This window comes from Hypanus sabinus, chromosome 12, assembly GCF_030144855.1.
Source record: "Hypanus sabinus isolate sHypSab1 chromosome 12, sHypSab1.hap1, whole genome shotgun sequence".
Lineage (NCBI taxonomy): Eukaryota > Metazoa > Chordata > Chondrichthyes > Myliobatiformes > Dasyatidae > Hypanus > Hypanus sabinus.
The window spans coordinates 6,566,561-6,592,130 of NC_082717.1; the positions used below are offsets into that span (position 1 = coordinate 6,566,561).

The 25,570-nt window shown below is 43.9% G+C and overlaps 2 protein-coding genes and 1 long non-coding RNA gene across 7 annotated transcripts in view; 1 reads left to right on the top strand and 2 right to left on the bottom strand.

Annotated features, from left to right (window-relative positions):
* Positions 1-6,575, bottom strand: part of LOC132402600 (uncharacterized) — a 78,619-nt gene extending 72,044 nt beyond the window's left edge. Inside the window, exon 1 of the mRNA XM_059985501.1 lies at positions 6,469-6,575. The gene's annotated coding sequence lies outside the window, so the exon portion shown is untranslated. The remainder of the gene's footprint in view (positions 1-6,468) is intronic.
* Positions 1-25,570, bottom strand: part of LOC132402596 (uncharacterized) — a 258,408-nt gene that overhangs the window by 24,870 nt on the left and 207,968 nt on the right. The window contains exons 1-2 of one of the 5 annotated variants that reach the window (XM_059985498.1): positions 7,395-7,417; positions 6,933-6,983 (exon numbers count right to left, since the gene is read on the bottom strand). The exons of 3 other annotated variants lie outside the window; for them this stretch is intronic. The gene's annotated coding sequence lies outside the window, so the exon portion shown is untranslated. Of the gene's footprint in view, positions 1-6,932; positions 6,984-7,209; positions 7,266-7,394; positions 7,418-25,570 lie in introns of those variants that run through there. One more of the 5 variants, XM_059985499.1, reaches the window with a different exon arrangement.
* The window catches only part of LOC132402602 (uncharacterized), a 68,596-nt gene continuing 50,018 nt past the window's right edge, over positions 6,993-25,570 (top strand). Inside the window, exons 1-2 of the long non-coding RNA XR_009514974.1 lie at positions 6,993-7,424; positions 8,013-8,129. This is a non-coding gene — a long non-coding RNA (uncharacterized LOC132402602). The remainder of the gene's footprint in view (positions 7,425-8,012; positions 8,130-25,570) is intronic.

Genomic DNA, 25,570 nt, shown 5'->3' on the forward strand with positions numbered 1-25,570 from the left:
GCTGTACAGCAGCTGGTCCAGACCATTCAGTTTCCCAGGAATCTTCTCACTAGTAATGGCAACTTCACATATTTCAGACCCCTGACACATTTCTGACCTCTGACACTCTCAAACTGCTAGTGTCTTCCATAGTGAAGACTGATGCAAAATACTCATTAAGTTCATCCACCATTTCCTTGTCCCTCATTACTACCTCTCCAGCATCATTCGCCAATGTGCACACTTGCCTTTCTTTTACACGTTACGTATCTGAAGAAGCTTTTAGTATCCTCTTTAAGATTACTGGCGAGCTAACTTTCGTATTCCTTCTTGCATTCTCAATATTTTTTTCAGTTGCCTTCTGTTGGTTTTTGAAAGCTTTCCAATCCTCTAATTTCCCACTAATTTTTGCTACTATCTGCCTTCTATTTGCCTTTTATTTTGGCTTTGACTTTACTTGTTAGCCATGGTTGTGTCAACTTTCCATTAGAATAATTCTCCTCTTTGGAATCTACATATCCTGTGCCTTCCAAGTTGCTTCCAGTAGTTCCAGCCATTGCTGCTCCGTTGTCATGCCGACCAGTGTTCTTTTCCAATCAATACTGACAAACCCCTCTCATGCCTCAGTAACTCCCTTTACTCCACTGTGATACTCGTACATCTGACTTCAGCTCTACTTCTCAAATCTCAGGGTGAATTCCATCATATTATGATCACTTGTCCCTCAGGGACCATGAAACTAGATTCAGAAGCCCCTTTAGAAGCCTCCTATGGGCTCTCTCCAATGACAACAAAATAATGAGGGGTATCAATAGGGTAAATGCAATCAGGTTTTTTCCACTGAGGTCATGTGAGACTTGGATCAAGGGTTACGGTTGAAAGGTGAAACGTTTAAGGAAAACAGGAGAGTAACATCTTCACACAGATAATGATGTGAGGGTGGGACAAGCTGCCAGAGGAAGTGTTTGATTTAAACATTTAAAACAAGTTTGGGTAGGTACATGTATGGGACCAATATAAAGGGCCAAGGCCGGTGCAGGTCAGTGGGACTAGGCAGAACAATAGTCCTTCACAGACTAGATAGACTTAAGGGTCTGTTTCTGAACTGTAACACTCTATGATTCTGTCTCAAAATCAGAACATTTTCAGACAACAAGATTTCTTTTTGATGTTTCTGATGAAAATCCATTCCTGGTTCTCTTCTGACTCAGCAACAAGTTCAAAGTAAATTTATTATCAACTACTTATGTTTCATCAGATCCTGGAGATCCATTTTCTTGCAAGCACACTCAGGAATCCAAGACCAATAATAGAAACAGTAAAAGACCACACCCAACAGGGTGGACAAACAATAATTTACAACAAACTGTGCAAACACAAAAGAGAAACATCATAATAAATAAGCAAATAATATCAACAACATGAGATGAAGAGTCCTTGAAAATGAGGTATCCACATACAATCTCTCTCTCTCCTCTCTTTCTCCCCCTCCTCTCACCCCCTCACACTCTCTCCCCCTCCCTCTCTTTCTGAAAACTAATCGTGACCCAGCCTGAGGAACGATGGCCAGTTACACCAAGCGCCCATTCTTATCACCTTCAAAAATATAACCGCAATACTTTTCCATCTCCACACAGTATCAGCCTGCACCTTTTTACGTCTTGTGACCTTCTGCCTAAACACATATCTTAGAAACAGAGACAGCAGGTCTTGAGGAGGGAAACACCCTTCACCCGTATCTCATCTCCAGGATGTGGTTTCATGCTCATCTCCACACTAATACCATTTTCTAAGATGACACCATTTTGTCTTATAGACTTACATTTTGTCTTACAAGTCTTACCAAGGAGGAGCCAACTTTAACTCTTTTCTTAGCAACATGAACAAAATGCTAGAGGAACTCAGCAGATCGAGCAGCATCCATGGTAATGAACAAACAACTGACATTTTGGACCAAGACGCTTATTTACGGCAGGAAAGGAAGGGGAGAGATGCCAGAATTAAAAAGGTGGGGGAGGAGGACAGAGATTGATCGGTGATAAGTGAAGCCGGGGGTGTGGGAAATGTAAAGGGCTGGAGAGCAAGGAATCTGATAGGAGAGGAGAGTGGATCATAGGAGAAAGAGATGGAAGAGGGGCACCAGTAGTAGGTGATAGGTAATTGAGAAGAGGTAGAGGCCAGAGTGAGAAATAGAAGTAGAGGTGTGCAGGAAGGAATTTTTTTTTACTGGAAGGAGAAATCAATGTTCATGCCATCAGTTTGAAGCTAAGTAGTTGAAATAGAAGGTGTTGATCCTCCATCTGGCACAAGAGGAGGCCACAGATCAACATGATGGAACAGGAATGGGAATTGGAATTATAATATTTTGCCACCGGGAAGTTCTGTTGCAGCTTTATATACTCTCTGTTTGAGAATCATGTGGCCACCACTTTGAGATGTCCCATAGCTGAATTTGGGTGTGGTACCACTTGTGTTGAAAGGATATTCGTTGAAGATCACTGTTGGTGATACTTCATGGTGGAGTAGAACTACTTTGGAGATAAAACCTACTGTTATTGTTATTTTGTATTGCTGTTGTGGAATCTGTAGAATATCGACGTAATTGCCTTCTCGCAACATTTGCCTTTGGATTACAAATATCTCGTATTGATTAACCTGTACATTTGAACTGAACTTTCATACATACTATCGTAAGACTGGATCACTTGCCACCTAAGCTTGAATAAGTTTGGGAACTTTGTATTTCAACCTATATATCCATAACACCATTAACTCTTGATTTACCTGGTTTAAGTTACTATATGACGTAGTTACTAATAAAATAGTGTTCTGTTAACAGCAAAACCAGACTCCAGGTGTGTTCTATTGTTGCTGATACTTTTACAGGGTTGCGTGTACATAACATCCGTCACTTCTCCCCTAATAAACATAGGACATAGACATAGAAAATAGGTGCAGGAGTAGGCCATTCAGCCCTTTGAGCCTGCACCGCCATTCAGTGTGATCGTGGCTGATCATCCAAATCAGAACCCTGTAGCTGCTTTCTCTCCATACCCCCGATCCCTTTAGCCACAAGGGCCATATCTAACCTCCTCTTAAATATAGCCAATGAACCGGCCTCAACTGTTTCCTGTGGCAGAGAATTCCACAGATTCACCACTCTTTGTGTGAAGAAGTTTTTCCTCATCTCGGTCCTAAAAGGCTTCCCCTTTATCCTTAAACTGTGACCCCTCGTTCTGGACTTCCCCAACATTGGAAACAATCTTCCTGCATCTAGCCTGTCCAATCTCTTTAGAATTTTATACGTTTCAATAAGATCACCCCTCAATCTTCTAAATTCCAGTGAGTATAAGCCTAGTCGATCCAGTCTTTCTTCATATGAAAGTCCTGCCATCCCAGGAATCAAGCTGGTGAACCTTCTCTGTACTCCCTCTATGGCAAGAAGGTCTTTCCTCACATTAGGGGACCAAAACTGCATACAATATTCTAGGTGCGGTCTCACTAAGGCTTTGTACAACTGCAGTAGAACTTCCTTGCTCCTGTACTTAAATCCTTTTGCGATGAATGCCAACATACCATTTGCCTCACCTCTACCCTAATGGCTCCCATTATTGCTTCCTTACACATTGGAGTGTAGGGCTGGTGGACTTTGAGTTCCTCCCTAGACCTTCTCCAGCAGTGTCTCTACTCTCAGCTTCCCCTCTTCCTCCACCATCTGTCCATCAGCTTCACCACTCTAACCATCGATCACTTACTGGCCCCCTTCACAGCACTGTCCCCTCTCATTACCTTCCCTCACCCCTCTCAGTCCCAATGCTGGGCCTTGACCCATAAAATCAATGAGTCCTTTCTGTCAGCAGATGCTGCTCGACACACTGAGTTCCTCCAGAAGTCACCCCAGCCCTGCCTGTCTTCACTCTTCCCCACCGAGCCTGAGAACCAGGTCCAGTGCCACCACCTTCGACAGGTGGAATATCAAAGGTAAGTTTTCGTACTTTTATGCAGTGAGTGGTGGGTGTGTGGAAAACCCTACCGGGGTGGTGGTAGAGGCAGATACATTAGGGACATTTCAGAGACTCTTAGACAGATACATGGATGAATGAAAGATGGAGGGCTATGTGGGATGGAAGAGTTCGATTGATCCTGGAGTGCATAGAACATAGTGTCACAACCATAGATTCAGCATCACAGTCCATATGGCAATTGCACTTTTGAATTTGCATGTGCCAGGTAATTATTATTAATTGTGATGGTATTTAACTCCATCCTTGTCATCGTAGTGCTTGTCGAGACTTGGACAGAGCATAGCAATGGTTCACTGCTGTTTTGCAATTAGTTTTCCTTGAGACATTGGACTTCCAAATCAACTGACTCTGAAGACTAGTGGTATTCATTTAATGTTTCGATGTTCTTTTCAGCCACTGTGTAGGCTTCGTTTTCCATTTGAGAGTTTTAGTTAACGGCCCTGTTTTGCTTAACGTTCATTGTTTTCTTTTCCCTTTAACACTGTTTGTATTAAAGTCTGTGAACTATTGATCTGCTTCAGTGTCTCTCACTCCACACTTGGGTCACATCCAAACCGTAGAGACACATAGAGCAACACACGCAAAATGCTGGAGGATCTCAGCAGGTCAGGCATCATCTACACTCACTCTAATCCTCCTACTCCTTATTGTAAACACACCACTGTGCAACTGGGTGTTGAGCGTCACAGCGAACAGACCTCAGATTATCAGGATGCACAACCACACCCCTCCCCATCCTCAGCACAGGTGCCCCCCGGGCTGAGAGCTGAGCCCACTGCTGTACACTCCGCTGACACACGACTGTGTGGCCGAACACCCAAGCAATCACATTGTCAAGTTCACCGATGGCATGACAGAGATGGGGCTCATCACCAGCAATGATGAGACGGCTTACAGAGAGGAGTGGAAGAACCTGAGTCCTGGTGCCAGACAAATAACCTCCTGCTTAATGTCGACAAGACAAAGGAGAAAGTTATCAACCTCAGGAGAACTTGCAGCACTCACACCCCTCTTTACATCGCCAGCACAGAAATGGAAATTGAAAACAGTTTCAATCTCCTGGGAGTGCACATCACACACAACCTCTCATGGTCTCAGAACACATGGTCAAGAAAGCTCATCAGTGCCTCTACTTTCTGAGGAGGTAGATGAGAGCAAGACTTGGCACATCCATACTCACATCATTCTACAGATGTGGACGAGGAAGCATCCTGACAAGCTGCATCATTGCTTGGTGCAGAATGATGGTGATGATGACGTTGAATCCAGGGCTGGCATCGAGCATTTCCATGCCTTACAAGGTGGGAACGAAAGTCTGTGTGGCACGCCACTCCTCACTCAGACATTATGCAGTATTTTTCTTTATTTTATGAGGTCGAGTTCCGAGCTCAACACTCAACCCGGCATGGATGGAAAGCGCACTCTGGGACGGCCTGACTGGATTCAAACTGGGAACTTCCGTTCCAGAGTCCAGCGCTAATGTCCCTGCACCACCAGCCGACCTACCAGAAACTACACTGCAATGGAGGGGAAGGCTCTACAGCTGGTAGTCAAAGCATCACCGGTACCAGCCTACCAAACCACTGACCCCATCAATAACATAGATACAGAAAGGTGTTGGAAAAGGTCCAGTAACATCATGATGGACCACACTTCACCCTGATGGTGGTCTGTTTGTCCAGCTCCCATCAGAGAGGAGGCTATGTAGCATCCACACCAGGACCACTAGACTCCCACACAGTTGCTTTCCCCAAGCTGTAAGGCTGATCAACACCTCCACCTAACTCTATCACTACTTTATTATTTCTTGTCAGTCTCCTTATGTACAGCCAAGCATCATTTTATGACATAGTCAATTATATACTGTTTTACGTGTAATGGCTTCTTTGTAATGTTCACTGCTGAGGAACAGTTTCTCCGAGCAGTCATGTTTGGGTTATTGTTGGAGACAACAGGACTGTTAGCCAATCGGGGATTGTTGTTTTGTCTTGTGTATCTGGAAAGATGTTGTTTTCGCGGTCTTTTGTCAAGGAGAGATCAAGAGGGAAGCCGCGAGTGTTGAAAGCTGGTAGACCACCGGCCGGAGTGGACTGGGATCTGAGGGTCCGAAGGTCGGTGACGATCGGAGGGGATCGATAGATGACCACCAAGTGAGCTTGAACTGGAACTTTGACTTGGGCCTTTTTTTTTTTGTTGATTTGCATTCCTAATCCTATATTCAGATTAAAATTCATAAAGTATATCATTTAATTGCATATGGTGTACTGTCTGATATTTTGCGTTGTGGGTTTGTAACTGGGGGTACATTACACTGCATTCGCACAAACCTGATTACGCAGTTTGGCGGGACCGAAGGCTGATTCCCCTAGACCAACGCGAACAATACTTCAGTGCAAATTCTGATCAACGGAATTGAAGTTTGACAACAATATGATGTGAAAACGTTTGCTATGTAGAGTAGTACCTAATGGTGTAGAAAGTTCCATCAACTCCAGAACATCCATGACATTACATCCTGTGTTCCCATTCAGCTCGGTATGTATGTTATGTTCCTTCTGCAGCAGTTTACCTCCCGGTGTTTCCACCTTCAGGGACCCCTCGAGTTCTCCGAGATCCCCCTGTTTCTAAATACACCCAGCGTCTCACCATTTGGTAAGTCCAGCCTCCTGCTCCCAACCACAAACTTGTCTGCATTAGACCCATCATCCGGTACACCGCCCAAGTTAGAACATCCGCCTTTATCTCTGGTGTGTATGTTTCCGGCCGACATCCCACCCTCTGCCTCTGCTAGAACCCGAGCTGCGCTCTCTCCCTCTCTAAAGCTTTAAACTCTGGACATGTGCCGCGCCTCTTCCAAACTCAGATCACACAAAAATATATCAGCAATGGACCATTCGGTCCCTCTATCCTGTCTGGCTAATCACTTACCTGTGCTCCGTATGCAACTTCGCCCGATTAGTTCAGTTGACTGACCTCCGCCTTGAATGGGTGAAAGATAAAGCGATTAGACACAAGTACATCAAAACATACAGTGCCTACCCAGAACTGACTAATGGCATTATGTACATTGGCAAGTGGGGAGAAACTGGAGCTCTTTTAAAGGGATCTTACAGTAGGTTAAAATGTGGCCAGAACACAGTCACGGGAGAACATCCAAACTCCTTACGGAGAACGGAATTAAACCCCGATCTTACGATCATCCTACAGGATTACTCTAGCCGCTACGCCACTGAGTAGCTCCGTTCAGGTGAGAAGTTAAATCTCACTTCGCTTACTGATGGCTGGAGGTGCCCAAGGTGACGTCCGATAACCCTGACCGCACCGTCTCGCAGCCCTTCCTCTTTCACGGCTCCCATCCGCTGCCCCGGCTCGGTGCTGTTCCACACTTACCCTGAGAGATGCGAGCGCTCTGCAGCCAAGGTGAGAACAGGCGCGTTGATCTTGCGGCCGTGAATATAAAGGGTAATCGTTCTCGGGGGGGGGGGGGGGAGCGAGGGGCATTGGCTGGAGATTTTTCCTCCACTAAAGTTTGTTCACAAACTCTACGCAATAAAGTAGGTCTTCATAAACTATTCGCAGTTTCAACAAATACCTGGTACGCTCACCCTCTTTTTGTTTTGAAAACTAATCTTTATTCACGATAAAATATAAAAACGGCGCATTTTTTACATTCATGCTGAACACATTCCATACGACATGGGAGCAGAAATCAGTCATTACCTCCTAGTCCCATTTCCCTGCCGTCTCCCCAATGCACTGGCTAATCAACAACCTATCAACCTCCTCTTTAAATATACCTAGCATGCACTCATCTTTAGCTACAAGTGCACAAAAGAACTTAAACTGCGCACAAAATCTTGTCACCCTTTACCTCATGTTAAGCACGGTGCCGATAGAAAGCATTTACCACACCCCCCCCCCCCCCACGGCAGTTTTCATGTTTTATTCTTTTACAACATTGAATCACAGCGGGTTTAATTTGGCTTTTTTTTTGACATTGATCAACAGAAACGACCACTGCACCCTCTCTAAAGCTTCCACATCAGGTTTGATGTCTCCAGTATATGTCATGAACTTTGTGGCAGCTGTACAATGAAATACGTAACAATGAAGAGAAAAAGAACTGTGAGTTACTGAAATATATATATGAAATAGCTAAATTAAATAAGTAGTGCAAAAATAGAAATGAAAGATGTAGTGAGCTAGTGTTCATTCAGAAATCAGATGACAGAAGAGAAGAAGCTGTTCTGTGTTTGCCTTCAGGCTCTTTCTGATGGTAGCAATGAGAATAATGACCTGGGTAATGGGGGTCCTTGCAGATGGACGGTGCCTTTCTGAGGCATCACTCCTTGAAGAAGTCCAGGGTATTACAGAGGCTTGTGCTCACGATGGAGCTGACTAAGTTTTCAACATTTTGCATCTTATTTGGATCCTGTGCAGTAGCTTCCCCCTCCACCCCCCCCCCACCAAACATACGAGATGCTGATTGCATGTGTGTGTGTGTGTGTGTGTGTATCTAACAGACTCTCAAATGTCCGTAATGCATCTGAATATATCCCCATCCCTGGCAGTACATTTCATGCACCCACCACTCAGAGTAAAAAAAACTTATCCCTGATGTCCCTCCAATATACCCCTCCAATCTCCTGAAAGTTATGTCCTCTTGCATTACCCATTTCTGCCCTGGGAAAATGTCGCTAGCTGAACATCCTTCTACATCCTTCCTATAATGAAGTGATCACAACTAAACATAAGAGTAAGTATTTTGTTTTCTTGTAAATGAAGTTAAAACTGTCTGCAACACACACAAAATGCTGGTGGAACACAGCAGGCCAGGCAGCGTCTATAGGGAGAAGCACAGTCAATGTTTTGGGACGAGAACCTTCATCAGAACTGAAGGGTCTTGGCCCGAAACGTCGACAGTGCTTCTCCCTATAGATGCTGCCTGACCTGCTGTGTTCCACCAGCATTTTGTGTGTGTTGCTTGGATTTCCAGCATCTGCAGATTTCCTCGTGTTTGCTTAAAACTGTCTGCTGTTGTTTCCCGGAAAGGCAGCCCCATATTCTGTTTCACTTTTAATATCATTAGTTTGCAGCTGCAAAAATACAAAAAACAACATCTCTTCATTTATAAAAACCTTTGAACATAGAACAGCAGGGTACAGTACAGGAAAAAGTCCTTCTCCCTCCATATTCTACCAAATTAAACAAATGCAAAAACTAATCCCCTCTGCCTGTGCAATGCCACATCCTTTGATTTCAAGTACATTCACATACTTATCTAAAAGCCTCTTCAATGCCCCTTTCTTCAGTATTTACTGAGGCAGCATATTCCAGTCACCCATAGCTCTTTGTAAAAAAAACCTTGCCTCACACATTTCTTTTCAACTTGTGTCCTCTCATGTCAAATGCTTGTCCTCTGGTATCAGACATTTCAAGCCAGGTGCTTTTCCCTTTCCCTGTCTTCCATGGTCTTATGTCCTCTCCAATCAGATTTCCCCTTCTCCAGTGCTCCCTATCGATAGCAGGCAAGAACCTGGTCATCAGGTGTGAGGTGCTCTCAGGGCTGCTGTACTTGGCGCAGGTGTGGCCAGTCCCCTGCTCCTTCAGCTCAGACATCACCCGAGCCATCGTCAGATTCGTCTGGAGATCCAAGATGGAACAGGTCAGATGGACCACCATGCACAAGTCCTTGGACAACGGGGGCAAAAACGTCATCAACGTCACCCTCACCCTGATGGCCAACTTCGTGTGTGGCTGCATCAGGTTGTGTGTGTGTACAGGTACATGGGCACCAAGTACCACTACGTGCCCAGGTTCTACCTGTCGCCCTGGCTACGAAGGATGGGTCTGGCCCCCTTACTGCGCAACATCCCTGTCAGATGGTCTTTGCTGCCATACCTGTCCTTCGTAGAGAAGTTCTTTCAGGTCAACGCCTTTGACCACAGGGCCATCTGGCAGTGGTCAGCATGTAAGGTCCTGCTGGCACTGCAGGAGAAGGACGAGATGGACACAGTGGGGTGGTTCCCTGAGCAGACCATATAGTTCATCTGGCAAAATGCCTCATCACCAGACCTCACCAACAGGCACCAAGACCTCGCCTGGCTGGCGGTGAGAGGGGCCCTCCCAATCCGATCCCTCCTTTACACCTGGAACATCGTCTCCACACCCCTCTGCCCACGGGAGGACTGCAGTGAGGAGGAATTGGTGACCCACCTCTTTGCACGCTGTGGGTTCGCCGAAAAGGAGGAGGATGGATGGGATAGTGTCGAGGTTCATCCCCAGCAGCTGCGTGACATTGGACTCTCTGATCTACGGGCTGACTTGATGGTCTGCCAGCACACGGAGATGTCCGTGGGGGAATGCTGCCGACTGACACATTCTCGGCTGCAGGCGTTCGTGCTGAGGGACGCACTCAAACTTGGTGCAGCCACAGCAAGGGCCCCACGGGGAAGGACCATAGTCTAGGGTTCTTCTCCCACGGGAGTTGAAGGGTAGGGGGGCTGGGTGTATACCCCTGAACAAGTGTATGTAAATATGGAATAACAGAGCGCCACGTGGGTTGCAGAAGTGTGGGAATATAAAGACTGTAATGGAAACATTTGTAAAGGACTGAGAGTCATTGAATAGTTTATTGTAAATAATTTTATTCTTGAATAAAGTATATTTTGATTAAAAAAAATCTTGACTATACTTCTTCCCACCTTGTCTCCTATAAAAATGCTATTCCTTTTTCTCAGTTCCTTTGTCTCCACTGTATCTGTTCCCAGGATGTGGTTTTCCCTTCCAGGACAAAGAACGGGGTTTCTCTTCCTCCACCATTGATGTTGCCCTCACCCTCATCTCCTCCATTTCCCAAACATCTGCACTCACTGAATTTACTGTGGTTTGTTAGCACAACGTGCAATGTGACTCAACTTTCAACAGTTATAAGGTCACATAATTAGAGACAAAATTAATTTAGCATTTAAAATATGGATATGAAATAAAATATATAGAAATACATAAGTACCAGCAGTTACAATGTGAACAGCTTTATAAAAAATTGTTTTGAAGTGTAAGCATTTCAGTGCAGTGACAGAGGAAATAGAGAGAGTGGGGTAGAGAGTTCATTGGAATGGTTGATCAGATTAACCTTATTTGGAGTTTTATCTCCAGGAAAGGCAAGTCCTTGCTTGCCTGACATGGGTTTGTTATAGAACTCCATATATGGACCTATAAGGATTGCTTCATGTAGAGTTATAATAATGCAACTGATTATAAGGCACCATTTACCAGAAATCGGAGTATATGAGGTGTCCAGGGAGGGGGATCTCCTCTGGTGAGGGGGCTTGTCGTGTCCGATCTGGGGCAGCTCACTCACCATTGGTCTCCACCCACCAGGGGCTCAGTTCTCACCTGAGGCTCCAGGTAGCTGTTTGCTTGTGATAACACCACTTCAACAAGTGAGCTAAACCAGGTGAGAGTAGCTGGCGGCCTCATACCCTAGTGAGACAGGGACATGCCTGTCCCAGCATGTGAAAACTTGAGTGCTGTACTGCCCCAACAATATCTTCCTTAATTTGACGAAGGTGTCCCCCAGTGTTGTGTTTCTGCCTTTTACAATCTCTCTGCTGGCTTCTGCCTGACCAGCATTTTCCCATGTAAAATCCCATGGATTTTCGCAAAGGGAAAACACGTTAGCTGCGTCTAGAGTATTCCTTAAGATAAAATCCAGCTCCCGCACTTCCTTCTCCCTTCTATTATTAATTTTCTGAAGTATCTATGCCTCAGTATGTGCCACCATCCCCAGCAGTGCACTCCAGATACCCACCACACTGTGTATAAAACTTACCTCTGACATTTCCCCTAAACTTTCCTCCACTCAGATGTTATCTGACATTAGTCAATGCTGCCCTGGGAAAAAGGTGTTGGCTGTCCACCTACAAACAAAAGAAAATCTGCAGATGCTGGAAATGGAAGCAACATGCACAAAGTGCTGGAGGAACTCAGCAGGTCAGGCAGCATCTATGAAAAAAGTACAGTTAACATTTTGGGGCAGGATCTTTCATCAGGACTGGAGAAAAAAAGGGATATGTGTGTTGTTTGCCCATCCCTGGGTCTTAGGCACCTCTGTCTGTTGCTTCAAAGAAAATAGCCCCAGCTTGCACACATAAAATGCTGGAGGAACTCAGACGATCAGGAGAATAAACAGTCGACAACTTTGTAGGCTTTTCTTGTTCAAGGGCATTGGTGTGTACATACCAGGCTGTGACATTGCCAGTCAGTATACACTCAACCACACGTTAATACAAGTTTGTCAGAGTTTTAGATGATATGCCAGATCTTTGCAAACTTCAAACAAAGTAAAGGTTCTGTCATGTTTTCCTTGTAACGGCACTTCTGTGCTGGTCCCAGGTCAGATCCTCTGAAAGGATCATAAGAAGGAATTGGAAGTTACTGACCTTCTCCACCTCTGATCCACAGTATTTTGTGATTGTCCTTCCTTTTTGATATTTGCTCAGTTGGGACAGGAGGGATGCCAAGCAGGATAGTAGAATGCTCCTCTTGCAGGATGTGGGAACTCAGGGAGATCTCCAGTGTCCCTGATCACTACACCAACGAGAAGTGCTCCTTGATGCAGCTTCTAACAATCCATATTAAGGAGTTGGAGCTGGAATTGGACGAACTCCGGAGTCTTGGAGTCTGAGGGGTTGACAGGACCTATAAAGATGTACTTAATCCAAGGTGCTGGACACAGGAAATTGGGTGACAGTCAGAGAGGGGAAGGGGGTAAGCAGCCAGTGCAAAGTACCCCAGTGTCCATCCCCTCAACAACAGGTATATCAGTCAGCACCCTATACGAGACATTGATGCAGCCTGTCAGAATCCTCTCCACGGTACATCTATTGAAGCTTTTGAGTGTATTTGTTCACATCTCAAACTCTTCAAACTCCTAATGAAGTGAAGTCGCTGTTTTACCTTCTTTATAACTGCATCGATATGTTGGGACCAGGTTAGATCCTCAGAGATCCTGACACCCAGGAACTTGAAACTGCTCACTCTCTCCACTTCTGATCCATCTATGAGAATTAGCCTGTGTTCCTTCATCTTACCCTTATTGAAGTCCACAATCAGCTCTTTCATTTCACTGACGTTGAGTGCCAGGTTGTTGAGACACCACTGAACTGGTGGGTATATCTCATTCCTGTACGCCATCTCGTGGGCTAAGCACACAACCCTGAGGTGCACCAGTGTTGATCATCAGCAAGGAGGAGATGTTATCACCAATCCGCACGGATTGTGTTCTTCCGGTTAGGAAGTCGAGGATCCAATTGCAGAGGGAGCTACAAGTTCTGCAACTTCTCAAACAGGATTGTGGGAATGGTGTTATTAAATGCTGAGCTATAGTTGATGAACAGCATCCTGACAGAGATGTTTGTGTTCTCCAAGTGGTCTAAAGCCCTCTGAAAAGCCATTGAGATTGCATCTACCATTGACCCATTGTGGTGGTAGGCAATTTGCAATGGGTGTAGGTCCTTGCTGAGGGAGGAATTCATTCTAGTCATCCTGATAATGTGGTTAATTCCTTCAGACAATTTGTGGATGACACCAAGAGTAGAGGTGTAGTGGATAGTGAGGAAAGCTGTGATGTCTTGCAGCACAAGCTGAAGCAGCTGAAAAAATGGCAGCTGAAATATAATTCACACCAGAATGAAGTGTTGCTCTTCGGTAGGACCAGCCTGGGTAGGTCTTACACAGTGAATTTTACGGCACTGAGGAGTGCTGTAGGGAATACAGGACCATAATTCATTGGAAATAGTATCACAGGTACATAAGGTCATTGTTACGTACCCGTGGGTATCTTTTGACTGTTACATGACCATGATGTAATTGAGGCTCTGCTGGGCATGATGTAATGGTCTCGTGATGATGGAGTGATGTAATTTTCTCGGCAGTGTGAGGTCATGTGATGGCCTATCTTTCAACAGGTATAAAAGAAGCACGCACCTGTGATGCAGTGTGACCTGTGATGCAGGTCAGTTCATGGCTTAATTCGTCAGTGACTCGGTTCTGCTGCGTATTTGATTTCATGACGCAGTTTCATTTTAAAGTGGAGTTTTAATTTCTACTGTAAGAATCATTGTGCAGGCAGTTCTGAAAATCATTGTCAGTTAAAGTTCAGTCAGAGAGTGAAGAATTATCGAAGTTTGGGAAGTTAAAGAATCAAGAAAATTTGGTGTTGTTGGCGGTAAAACAGGTTTGACCTTACTTGATCCTCATTTGGAAGGAATTAGAAACCTGCATCCGAGATTGCTCCTGCATTGCTATATAAAAAGCAAGAGCTGGATGCAACATTTTGCCAAGGAAAGGCCTGTATCTTTAAGCCATTTAATTTCCTTCATTGTAAATACTTCGGGCAAGGCATATTTCGGCTAGGATCAGCAGTAGCATCGTGGCGTCGAGGAATTCGCTATTTCTAGGAAAATCTCTCCTAAGTGACTATGCAAATCACTTGGACTTTTTACATTATCACTCTAAAAACTGATTTTGCATTATCACTTTAAGAACTATTCGCAATGCCATATAGCAGCTGACTTCTGGTTAAGTTAGTCATTTTGTTTTTTTTTGAGCAGTGTTTAATAAATGTTTGTTATAAAAAACCTATCTCAATTCTATATTCATTGTTGCTGTACCGTAACAGTCATAAAGGAAGCTTTTGGCACATTGGCCTTTATAAATTAAAGTACTGAGTAAAATAGATGGGATGTTATTTTGAAGTTGTGTAAGACATTGGTGAGGTCTAACTAGGAGGATTGCGTTCAGTTTTGGTTACCTACCGACAGGAAAAATTGTAAATAAGGTTGAAAGAGTATAGAGAAAATCTACAAGGATGTTGGTGGGACAAGAGAAACTGAGTTATAAGGAGAGGTTGAGTAGGTTTGGACTGTATTCCTTGGAACATAGAAGATTGAGAGGGGTACGCACAAAGTTATGAGGGGTATAGATAGGGTAAAAGTAGGAAGGTTTTTTCCACAGAGGTTGGGTGGGTTCCAACTGGAGGTCATGAGTTAAGGGTTAAAGGTGAAATGTTGAAGGGGAATATGAGGGGAAACTTCTTCACTCAGTGAGTCATGAGTGTGTAACGAGACGCCAGCACAAATAGTACATGCAAGCTCGATTTCAGCATTTAAGAGAAATCTGGATATGTACATGAATGGTGGGGGTGTAGAGTGTTATGGTGCTGCAGTCAATGGAAGTAGGCTGTTTAATTGGTTCAGTATGGATGAGATGGGCTGAAAGGCCTGTTTCTGTACTGTACTTTACTATGACATTATGACTGTAAGAAGTACATCCTCTGCTGAGCCTTTTTGTTAATGAAGGAGATATGGTTCACCCACATGAGGTCCTGTGAAATAATGATGTCTAGGGACCAGACATCACCACTGAAATTGTGTTGACTGTAGAGTTGTTGATGATGAGAGTGTGGAGAGGAGACATATTTCTCCTTATTTTGGTATGCATCTCCACGGTTTCAAGGGCATTCAGCTTCAAGCTGTGGTGATTGCATCAGGATACTAGCTTGTTTACTTCCTATTGGCAATTGCATTTGTTGCCTCAGACCATAAGGCATAGAAACAGAAAACCTATGGAACTATACAGGCCCTTCGGCCCACAAAGTTGTGCCGAACATGTCCCTACCTTAGAAATTACTTGGCTTACCCATAGCTCTCTATTTTTCTAAGCTCCATGTACCTATCCAAAAGTCTCTTAAAAGACCCTATCTTAACCACCTCCACCACCATGACCGACAGCCCATTCCACCCACTCACCACTCTCTGTGTAAAAAAACTGACATCTCCTCCTGACATCTCCTCTATACGTACTCCCCAGCATCTTAAACCTGTGTCCTCATGTGGTAACTATTTCAGCCCTGGGAAAAAGGACTATCTGACTATCCACACGATCAATGCCTCTCATCATCTTATACACGTCTATCAGGTCAACTCTCATCTTTTGTCACTCCAAGGAGTTAAGGCTGAGTTATTACAGCCTTTGTACACCACGGTCACTGTACTCTCTCATAACTTTCCTATCTCATTGGAACATGCCTATGCAGAACTCCCCACAAGGATCCCTGTATAGTAGCCTATTTAGGCTGCTCTGCTATTCCATCATGGTTGAGGTGTGCTGTAGGGAATACAGGACCATAATTTATTGGAAGTGGTGTCACAAGACTAGAATTAGAGATATAGGTCAAAGGTGAAAGGTGAACTTGTAAAGGGAATCTGAAGGGAAACTTTTCACTTGGAGGGTGGTGTGAGTGTGGAATGAACTACGAGCAGAATTGGTAGATTTGGTTTTGATTTCAACATTTAAGAGAAGATTGGATAAGTATGAGGATGAGAGGTGCATGGAAGACTTTGGCCCAGATGGAGTTAAAATGGGACTAGTCAAAATAATAGATCGGCATGGATTAGATGGGCAGAAGGGCCTGAGTCTGAGCTGTATTACTCTATGACTTTAAATGGCAGAACAAGCTTGAGTGGCTGAATGGCCTGCTTCTACTTCTGCTTCTCATGTTCTTACAGTTATGAAAGCTTTTCAAGAGGAGAGTGAGTAGAAGATCTTACCCTGCATCAGTCACTGATCTGAAATGACAACATTGAGGGGATGTGGGATTCACAGGCTGAGCCAACATTTAATTGCTCACCCTCAGTTGGCGCAAAGAGGCTGGAGGTGAGCTGTATCTGTCTGTGGCCTGTAACTTAGGTGTGACCTCCTCACAAAAAGTAAACTTAATGCCCTCAGTCCCCTGAGTACATCCAAATGCACCTCTGACAGGAGCCGCTGCTGGGTGCTCTCCCCACAATGGGGAGCCTGTGAGGTTCCCTGAATTCAGACATCTTAATCATTCCATTGCCTGACTGTCTTTTTTCTGTCTGTACCAAGTCAAAGGTCATAGATTAATAGGAAAATAACAGCCTTACCTCCTCCTCAGCTGTGCCTCCTTGACAATCCCCAGAAATCCCACTGCTAAAATATTGCAGTTCTATAAAACTCTGGTTACATTATTTTATTGAGATACAGCATGGAGTAGCACTTCCCACCTCCGCAGTCCATGCCATCTTGCATCCCGATTTAAACACAGAAACATAGAAAACCTATACCCCCATTGCCACACATACCTCCTCCTCGACGCCCAGCCTCCATCTCCCACTCACCCCAGCTCCTCCGTCAAACAGAGAAGAATAATCCCAACTCGAAGTCCAGCCCCATCGCGAATGAAGAAGGGTGGCCAACAGGGTTCTGGTGCAGCTGTACAGGCCACCATTACCTATACTGGTCTTTTGGCCAATGAAACTGCCCCAAACATGTCCTTACCTTAGAAATTTCTTAGGGTTAACATCACCCTCTATTTTTCAAAGCTCCATGTACCTATCCAGGAGTATCTTAAAAGACTCTATCATTTCCACCTCCACCACCTCCGCTGGCAGCCCATTCCACGCAATCACCACACTGTAAAAACTTACCCCTGACATCTCTTCTGTAACTACTTCCAAGCACTTTATAACTATGCTCTCTTGTGTTAGCCATTTCAGCCAGCGGAAAAATCCTCTGACTATCCACACGATCAATGCCTTTCATCATTTTACACACCTCTATCAGGTCACCTCTCATCCTCCATCACTCCAAAGAGAAAAGGCCAAGTTTACTCAACCTATTCTCATAAGGCATGCTCCCCAATCCAGGCAAATCTGCACTGCACCCTTTATATGGTTTCCACATCCTTCCTGTAGTGAGGTGACCAGAATTGAGCAGAGAACTCCAAGTGAGGTCTGACCAGGGTCCTATATCGCTGCAATATTACCTTTCAGCTCTTAAACTCAATTCCACAATTGATGAAGGCCAATACACCTTCTGCCTTCTTAACCACAGAGTCAACCTGTGTAGCAGCTTTGAGTGCCCTATGGACTCGGACCCCAAGATCCCTCTGATCCTCCACATTGCCAAGAGTCTTACCATTAATACTATATTCTGCCATCATATTTGACCTACCAAAATGAACCACCCCACACTTATCTGGGTTGAATTCCATCTGTCACTTCTCAGCCCAGTTTTGCATCCTATGAATGTCCCGCTGTAACCACAGCCAGCTCTCCACACTATCCACAACACCCCCAACCTTTGTGTCATCAGCAAATTTACTAATCCATCCCTCCTCTTCCTCATCCAGGTGATTTATAAAAATCACAAAAAGTAGGGGCCCTAGAACAGATCCCTGAGGTACACCACTGGTCACCGGCCTCCATGCAGAATATGACCCATCTACAACCACTCTTTGTCTTCTGTGGGTAAGCCAGTTCTCGATCCACAAAGCAAAGTCCCCTTGGATCCCATGCCTCCTTACTTTCTCAATAAGCCTTGGATGGGTACTTTATCAAATGCCTTGCTAAAATCCATATACACTACAGCTATGGCTCTATCTTCATCAATATGTTTAATCACAACCTCAAAAAATTCAATCAGCCTCATAAGGCATGACCTGCCTTTGACAAAGCCAATGCTGACTATTCCTAATCATATTATGCCTCTCCAAATGTTCATAAATCCTGCCTCTCAGGATCTTCTCCATCAACTTACCAACCACTGAAGTAAGACTCACTGGTCTCTAATTTCCTGGGCTATCCCTACCTCCCTTTCTTGAATAAAGAAACAACATCCACAACTCTCCAAACCTCTGGAACCTCTCCCACCCTCATTGATGATGCAAAGATCATCGCTGAGTCTCAGCAATCTGCTCCCTTGCCTCTCAAAGTAGCCTGGCTTACATCTCATCCAGTTCCGGCGACTTATCCAACTTGATGCTTTCTAAAAGCTCCAGCACATCCTCTTTTTTAATATCTACATGCTCAAGTTTTTCAGTCCACTGCAAGTCATGCCTACAATCCCCATGATCCTTTTCCATAGTGAACATTGAAGCAAAGTATTCATTAAGCTCCTCTGTTCTCTCTTTCAATTCCATACACAATCTTCCACTGTCAAACTTGATTGGTCCTATTCTTTCATGTCTTATCCTCTTGCTCTTCACATACTTGTAGAATACCTTGGGGTTTTCCTTAATCCTGTCTGCCAAGGCCTTCTCATGACCCCTTCTGGCTTTCTTAATTTCATTCTTAAGATTCTTCCTGCTAGCCTTATACTCCTCCAGATCTCTATCATTATCTAGTTTTTTAAACCTTTCGTAAGCTCTTCTTTTATTCTTGACAAGATTTGCAACAGTCTTTGTAAACCACGGTTCCTGTACCCTACCATCCTTTCCTTGTCTCATTGCAATGCACCTACGCAGAACTCCATGCAAATATCCCCTGAACGTTTGCCACATTTCTTCCATACATTTCCCTGAAAACATCTGTTTCCAATTTTTGCTTCCAAGTTCCTTCCTGTTAGCGTTATATTTCCCCTTACTCCAATTAAACGTTTCCCTAACTTGTCTGGTCCTATTCCTTTCCAATGTTATGGTAAAGGAGATAGAATTATGATCGCTATCTCCAAAGTGCTCTCCCACTGAGAGATCTGACACTGACCAGGTTCATTTCCCAATACCAGATCAAGTACAGCCTCTCCTCTTGTAGGCTAATCTACATATTGTGTCAAGAAAACTTCTTGAACACACCTAACAAACTCCACCCCATGTACACACCTCCCTCTAGGGAGATGCCAATCAATACTTGGGAAATTAAAATCTCCCAAGATTACTACCTCTGAGATCCTGCTTCTCAACTTCCTTCCTAACTCCCTGTAGTCTGTTTTCAGGACCTCCTCCCTTTTCCTACCTTGTCGTTGGTTTCAATATGGTTGTTCTCCTTCCCACTTCAAGATATCATGGATGCAACCAGAAACATACCGGACCCTGGCACGTGGGAGAAAAACTACCATCTGTGATTTTTTCCTGCATCTATAGAATCACCTGTTTAACTCCCTAACTATAGAGCCCCCTGTCACTGCTGCCATCCTCTTCCTTTCCCTACCTTCTGAGCTACAGGGCCAGATTCTATGCCAGAGGCGCGACCACTGCTGCTTCCTCCAAGTAGGCTGTCTCCTCCAACAGAACTCAAACAGGAGTACTTATTGTTAAGGGGGACAGCCACTGGGTTACTCACTGGCTTCTGCTTCTTGCCCTTCCATATCCTGACTGTTACCCACTTCTCTGTCTCCCGAGGCTCTGGTGTGAATACTTTCCTATAGCTCCTCTCTATCACCTCCTCACTCTCCCTGACTAGATGAAGGTCATCAAGCTGCATCTCCAGCTCCTTAACATAGTCCCTAGGAGCTGCAGCTCGATGCACCTGGAGCAGATGTTGCCGTTCGGGAGGCTGGGAGTCTCCAGGACTTCCCACATCTGACACCGTGCACCGTGCCCCATTCAAACTGCTGAAGAAATATACAAGTTGCTGAGGGGAATCACCACATGGGATCCCTGCACTGACATATTAATCCTTTTATCTCTCCTGACATCACCCATCTACTTTCTGAAGCCTGTTCTGTGGGTGTGACCACCTACCTCTTCAAGAGTCTTATCTATAATGTCATCAGCCTCCCGAATGATCTTGAGTATGTCCAATTTCAGCTCCAAATCCTTGACCCAGTTATGTTTCTAACTATTTGTTAACTTGTCTTACGTTGGCTGTCCATCGTAGACAACAGTGATGGGAAAAGTAAAAGTCAATTTTACTATCATGGTGTATATATATATATATATATGTCACCACATATGAGATTCATTTTTCTGCAGGCATATTCAGCAAATCTATAGAATAGTAATGATAACAGGATTAATGAAAGATTGACCAGAGTGCAGAACGCAATAAACTACACATGCAAATATAAATAAATAGCAATAACTAATGAGAACATGATATAACAAGATAAAGAATCCTTTAAGTGAGATCATTGCTTGCAGGAACATCTCAATGAATGGGCAAGTTGAGTGTAGTTATCACATCTTGTTCAAGAGCCTGATGGTTGAGGGGTAATGGCTGTTCTTGAACCTGGTTTTGTGAGTACTGATATCCAGGGCAAAAGAGTATTTAAAGTGTAAAATTCTTTGCACTGGGGCAATTCCACTCTCTCAACGTCGGCACTTCAGGTCCAGTGATACGAGCAGTTGTCACAACTGGGGTCTTGCTTGGCTGCAGTGAATGTCCATAATCTCTTCTCAGCCACATCATGGCTTTCATTCTCCATGAAGCATTGCAGAATGGTCTTCTGGCCATTGGATCTCACTGTAGATCTCATCTGCCCAGTCATCTGAAGCTGACTTCACATGTTAGAACAAGCATGTCCCTATCTCACTGTGATCTGAAGTCTTCTGGCAGCCCTCACCTGTTTAATCTGTCCGTTGAGGTGGTGTACCGTGGTGTGGCCGTGTTACATGCAAACAGCTACCTGGAACTGCAGGTCAGAGCTGAGTGTCTGGTGAGGACCAAAGGTGAGTGAGTTGCCCAGATCAGATGTGACAAGCCCTTACACCAGAGATTCTACCCCTCTTTCGACACCCCATATACACAACTTGTCTTATAACAGGGGGTTTAAAGCTGTTTGATACCAGTGGTACACGCTTTCAGTCTTAGGCTGAGTGCATTAACCCTATGTATGTCTGTCATGATCTTACACACCCCAATAAGATCACTTCAGTTTCTTATGCTTTCAGGAATAAAATGCTTTCCTTACCAACTGTATCCTAGAATTCTGTGCCTCTACTCCTGGCAGCAAACTTCTCAAGCTCTCCTGTGCTCACTCCAGTTTAGTAACATCTTTCTGACAGCAGGACAACTGAAACTGAATACCAGCTTTTCACTCTAACCCGGTACATATGACAGTAAAAAACTGATTCCAATTCTAATTCCAAAACTCCAAGTGTGACGACACTTGCATTCAGTACAACTGCTCCTGGATTATCGTGTTCAGCTTTGGTCACCCCGATGCTGAGGCAGTTCAGCCTGTAAATGCTTTCAGTCAGTAGTAGATGGTTTCTCATTTATCAATGCCAATTTTCTAGTCCATTTTGAGATAATGAAGATGGTAAAGTTCTATCTCTTATCAAGATCAAGAAGTTTTTAGGTAGGCTTTACCACAAGAGAAACAAGAGATGAGATTGCTGGGGCCTTTTCAAGATTTTCATATTATCTCTAGCTATGGGTGAAGTCCCGGAGGGCTGTTGAGCAAATGATTTTGTTCCATTATTCAAGAAGGAGAACAGATCAAGTCCCGGATGACCCTACCAACCATTCTACCTGAAGCATGGCCACGAATAAATGAGTAATCAGGGACAAGTTTTTTTTACTAAACTCAGAGAGTGTCAGTGCATTTCATTCACCCACCAAGGATGGGGTATATTCAGATGCATTATGGACGGACACACACACACACACACACACACACACACACACACACACACACACACACACACACACACACACACACACACACACACACACACACACACACACACACACACACACACACACACACACAAAATTTTCCAGTCTTATGGAACCATGCCGGAATCTAGTGATCTTGAAAGATCATTATTAATGCTCTACAATTTCTTCAGCCACTTCTTTCAGAGCCCTTGGCTGTACAGCAGCTGGTCCAGCAGTTTCCCAGCAATCTTCTCGCTAGTAATGGCAACTTCACTCATTTCTGACCCCAGACACTCTCAAACTTCCAGCACACTGCTACTGTCTTCCATGGTGAAGACTGATGCAAAATACTCATTCAGTTCATCCAGCATTTCCTTGTCCCTCATTACTACCTCTCCAGCATCATTCTCCATTGTCCACGCTTGCCTTTCGTTTACATGTTATGTATCTGAAGAAGCTTTTACTATCCTCTAAGATTACTGGTGAGCTAACCTTCATATTCCATCGTGCCTATTCAATGGTTTTTTTCAGTTGTCTTCTGATGGTTTTTAAAAGTTTTCCAATCTTCTAATTTCCCACTAATTTTTGCTGTTATATGCCTTGTCTCTGATATTTATGTTGGCTTTGACTTCTCTTGTTAGCCACAGTTGTGTCATCTTTCCATTAGAATAATTCTCCTCTTTGGAATGCACATATCCTGTGCCTTCCAAGTTGCTTCCAGAAATTTCAGCCATTGTACCTGAGCTGTAAGTGGTATCATGTATATACTCTGATAATAAATTTTACTTTGAAATTTGAACCCAGCCAACTGTGAGGATTTGCACCTTGGGAGATCAAATGTAAAGATACATACACTGTTTTGACAAGACCCATGATGAGCAGAGAGCAGCTCCCTGAAAGTGGCTACACAGGATGACAGGGTGGTAAAGAAAGCATGTGGCATCCTTGCCTTTATTATTTGAGGAACAGGCCAATAGCCTGGAAGTTATGTTGCAGCTTTATATCAAATCCCCTTTGAGCCTCTGGTTAGGTGATATTAAACCTGATTCAGTATCTGATCTGGGAACTGCACTGAGTTCTGGTTGGAGTTCAGTTGACATTTGGAGAAGGTACAGAAGGTGTTTCCCAGGACACTGCTTGAATGAGAGGGGATGCACTATGACAAGAGTTTGGACAGATTTGGTTGTTTTCTCAGAGACAATGAAAGCTAAGTACAGATCATGCTATAAGATTATGAGGGGTATAGATAGGTTATCCAATATCTGTTTTTTTTCCTGGTTTGTGACTGTCTTATACAAGAGGGTGTGTACTTGATATGAGAGGACACAAGTAGAAAGGAGATGTGTGGGGCATGATTTCTTCTTATATACTTGGAGCACTGGGTGACTGGAATGTGCTGCCTCAGGAGGGATTGAAGTCAGGGGCATTCCAGAGGCTTTTAGATAAATATGTAAATGTATATTAAATTAGAGGATGTGGATTGCATAGCAGACGCAATTTGTTGCGTTTGGCATTTCATTAATTCATTTGATTAATCTGGCACATTATGGAGGTAGGAGTACTTTTTCCTATACTGTACTCTGCTGTTCTATGTTCAAAGGTTTTTACAGTTGAATAGATGCTTGCTTTATGTGTTTGCAGCTGCAAACTAATGATATCAAAACAGAAATAGAACGTTGAGCTGCTTTTCCGGGAAACTGCAGCAGACAGGTTTAACCTCATCTACAAGAAAACAACACTCTCACTCTTTAAGATCTTTAAGATTATTGGCGAGCTAGCTTTCTCAATGTTTTTTTCAGTTGCCTTCTGTTGGTTTTTAAAAACTTTCCAATCCTCTAATTTCCCACTAATTTTTGCTGTTAACTGCCTTCTCTTTGGCTTTTATGTTGGCTTTGACTTCACTTGTTAGCCACGGTTGTGTCAACTTTCTACTAGAATAATTCTCCTCTTTGAAATGTACATATCCTGTGCCTTCCAAGTTGCTTCCAGAAGTTCCAGCCATTGTTGCTCTGTTGTCATGCCTACCAGTGTTCTTTTCCAATCAATACTGACAAACCCCTCTCATGCCTCTGTAACTCCCTTTACTCCACTGTGATACTCGTACATCTGACTTCAGCTCTACTTCTCAAATCTCAGGGTGAATTCCATCATATTATGATCACTTGTCCCTCAGGGACCATGAAACTAGATTCAGAAGCCCCTTGAGAAGCCTCCTCTGGGCTCTCTCCAATGACAATAAAATAATGAGGGGTATCGATAGGGTAAATACAATCAGGTTTTTTCCACTGAGGTCGTGTGAGACTTGGATCAAGGGTTAAGGGTGAAAGATGAAACATTTAAGGGAAACAGGAGAGTAACATCTTCACATAGACAATGATGTGAGGGTGGGACAAGCTGCCAGAGGAAGTGCTTGATTTCAACATTTAAGACAAGTTTGGATAGGTACATGTATGGGAGCAATATAGAGGGCCAAGGCCTGTGCAGGTCAATGGAACGAGGCAGAACAATAGTTCTTCACAGACTAGTTACACTTAAGGGTCTGTTTCTGAGCTGTAACACTCTCTGATTCTGTCTCAAAATCAGAACATTTTCAAACAGCAAGATTTCTTTTTGATCATTGTGACGAAAATCCATTCCTGGTTCTCTTCTGACTCAGCAACAAGTTCAAAGTAAATTTATTATCAACGTACACATGTTTCACCAGATACATCCTGGAGATCCATTTTCTTGCAGGCACACTCAGGAATCCAAGACCAATAATAGAAACAGTGAAAGACCACACCCAACAGGGTGGACAAACAACAGTTTAGAAAAGACAACAAACTGTGCAAACACAAAAGAGAAAAATCATAATAAATAAGCAAATAATATCGACAACATGAGATGAAGATTCCTTGAAAGTGAGGTATCCACATACAATCTCTCTCTCTCCTCTCTTTCTCCCCCCCCCCATCTCACCCCCTCACTCTCTCTCCCCCTCCCTCTCTTTCTCTCATTCTGAAAACTAATCATGACCCAGCCTGAGGAACGATGGCCATTTACACCAAGTACCCCTTCTTATTGCCTTCAAAAACATAACTACAATACTTGTCTATCTCCAAGCAGTATCAGCCTGCACCTTTTTACCTCTTGTGACCTTCTGCCTAAACACATATCTTA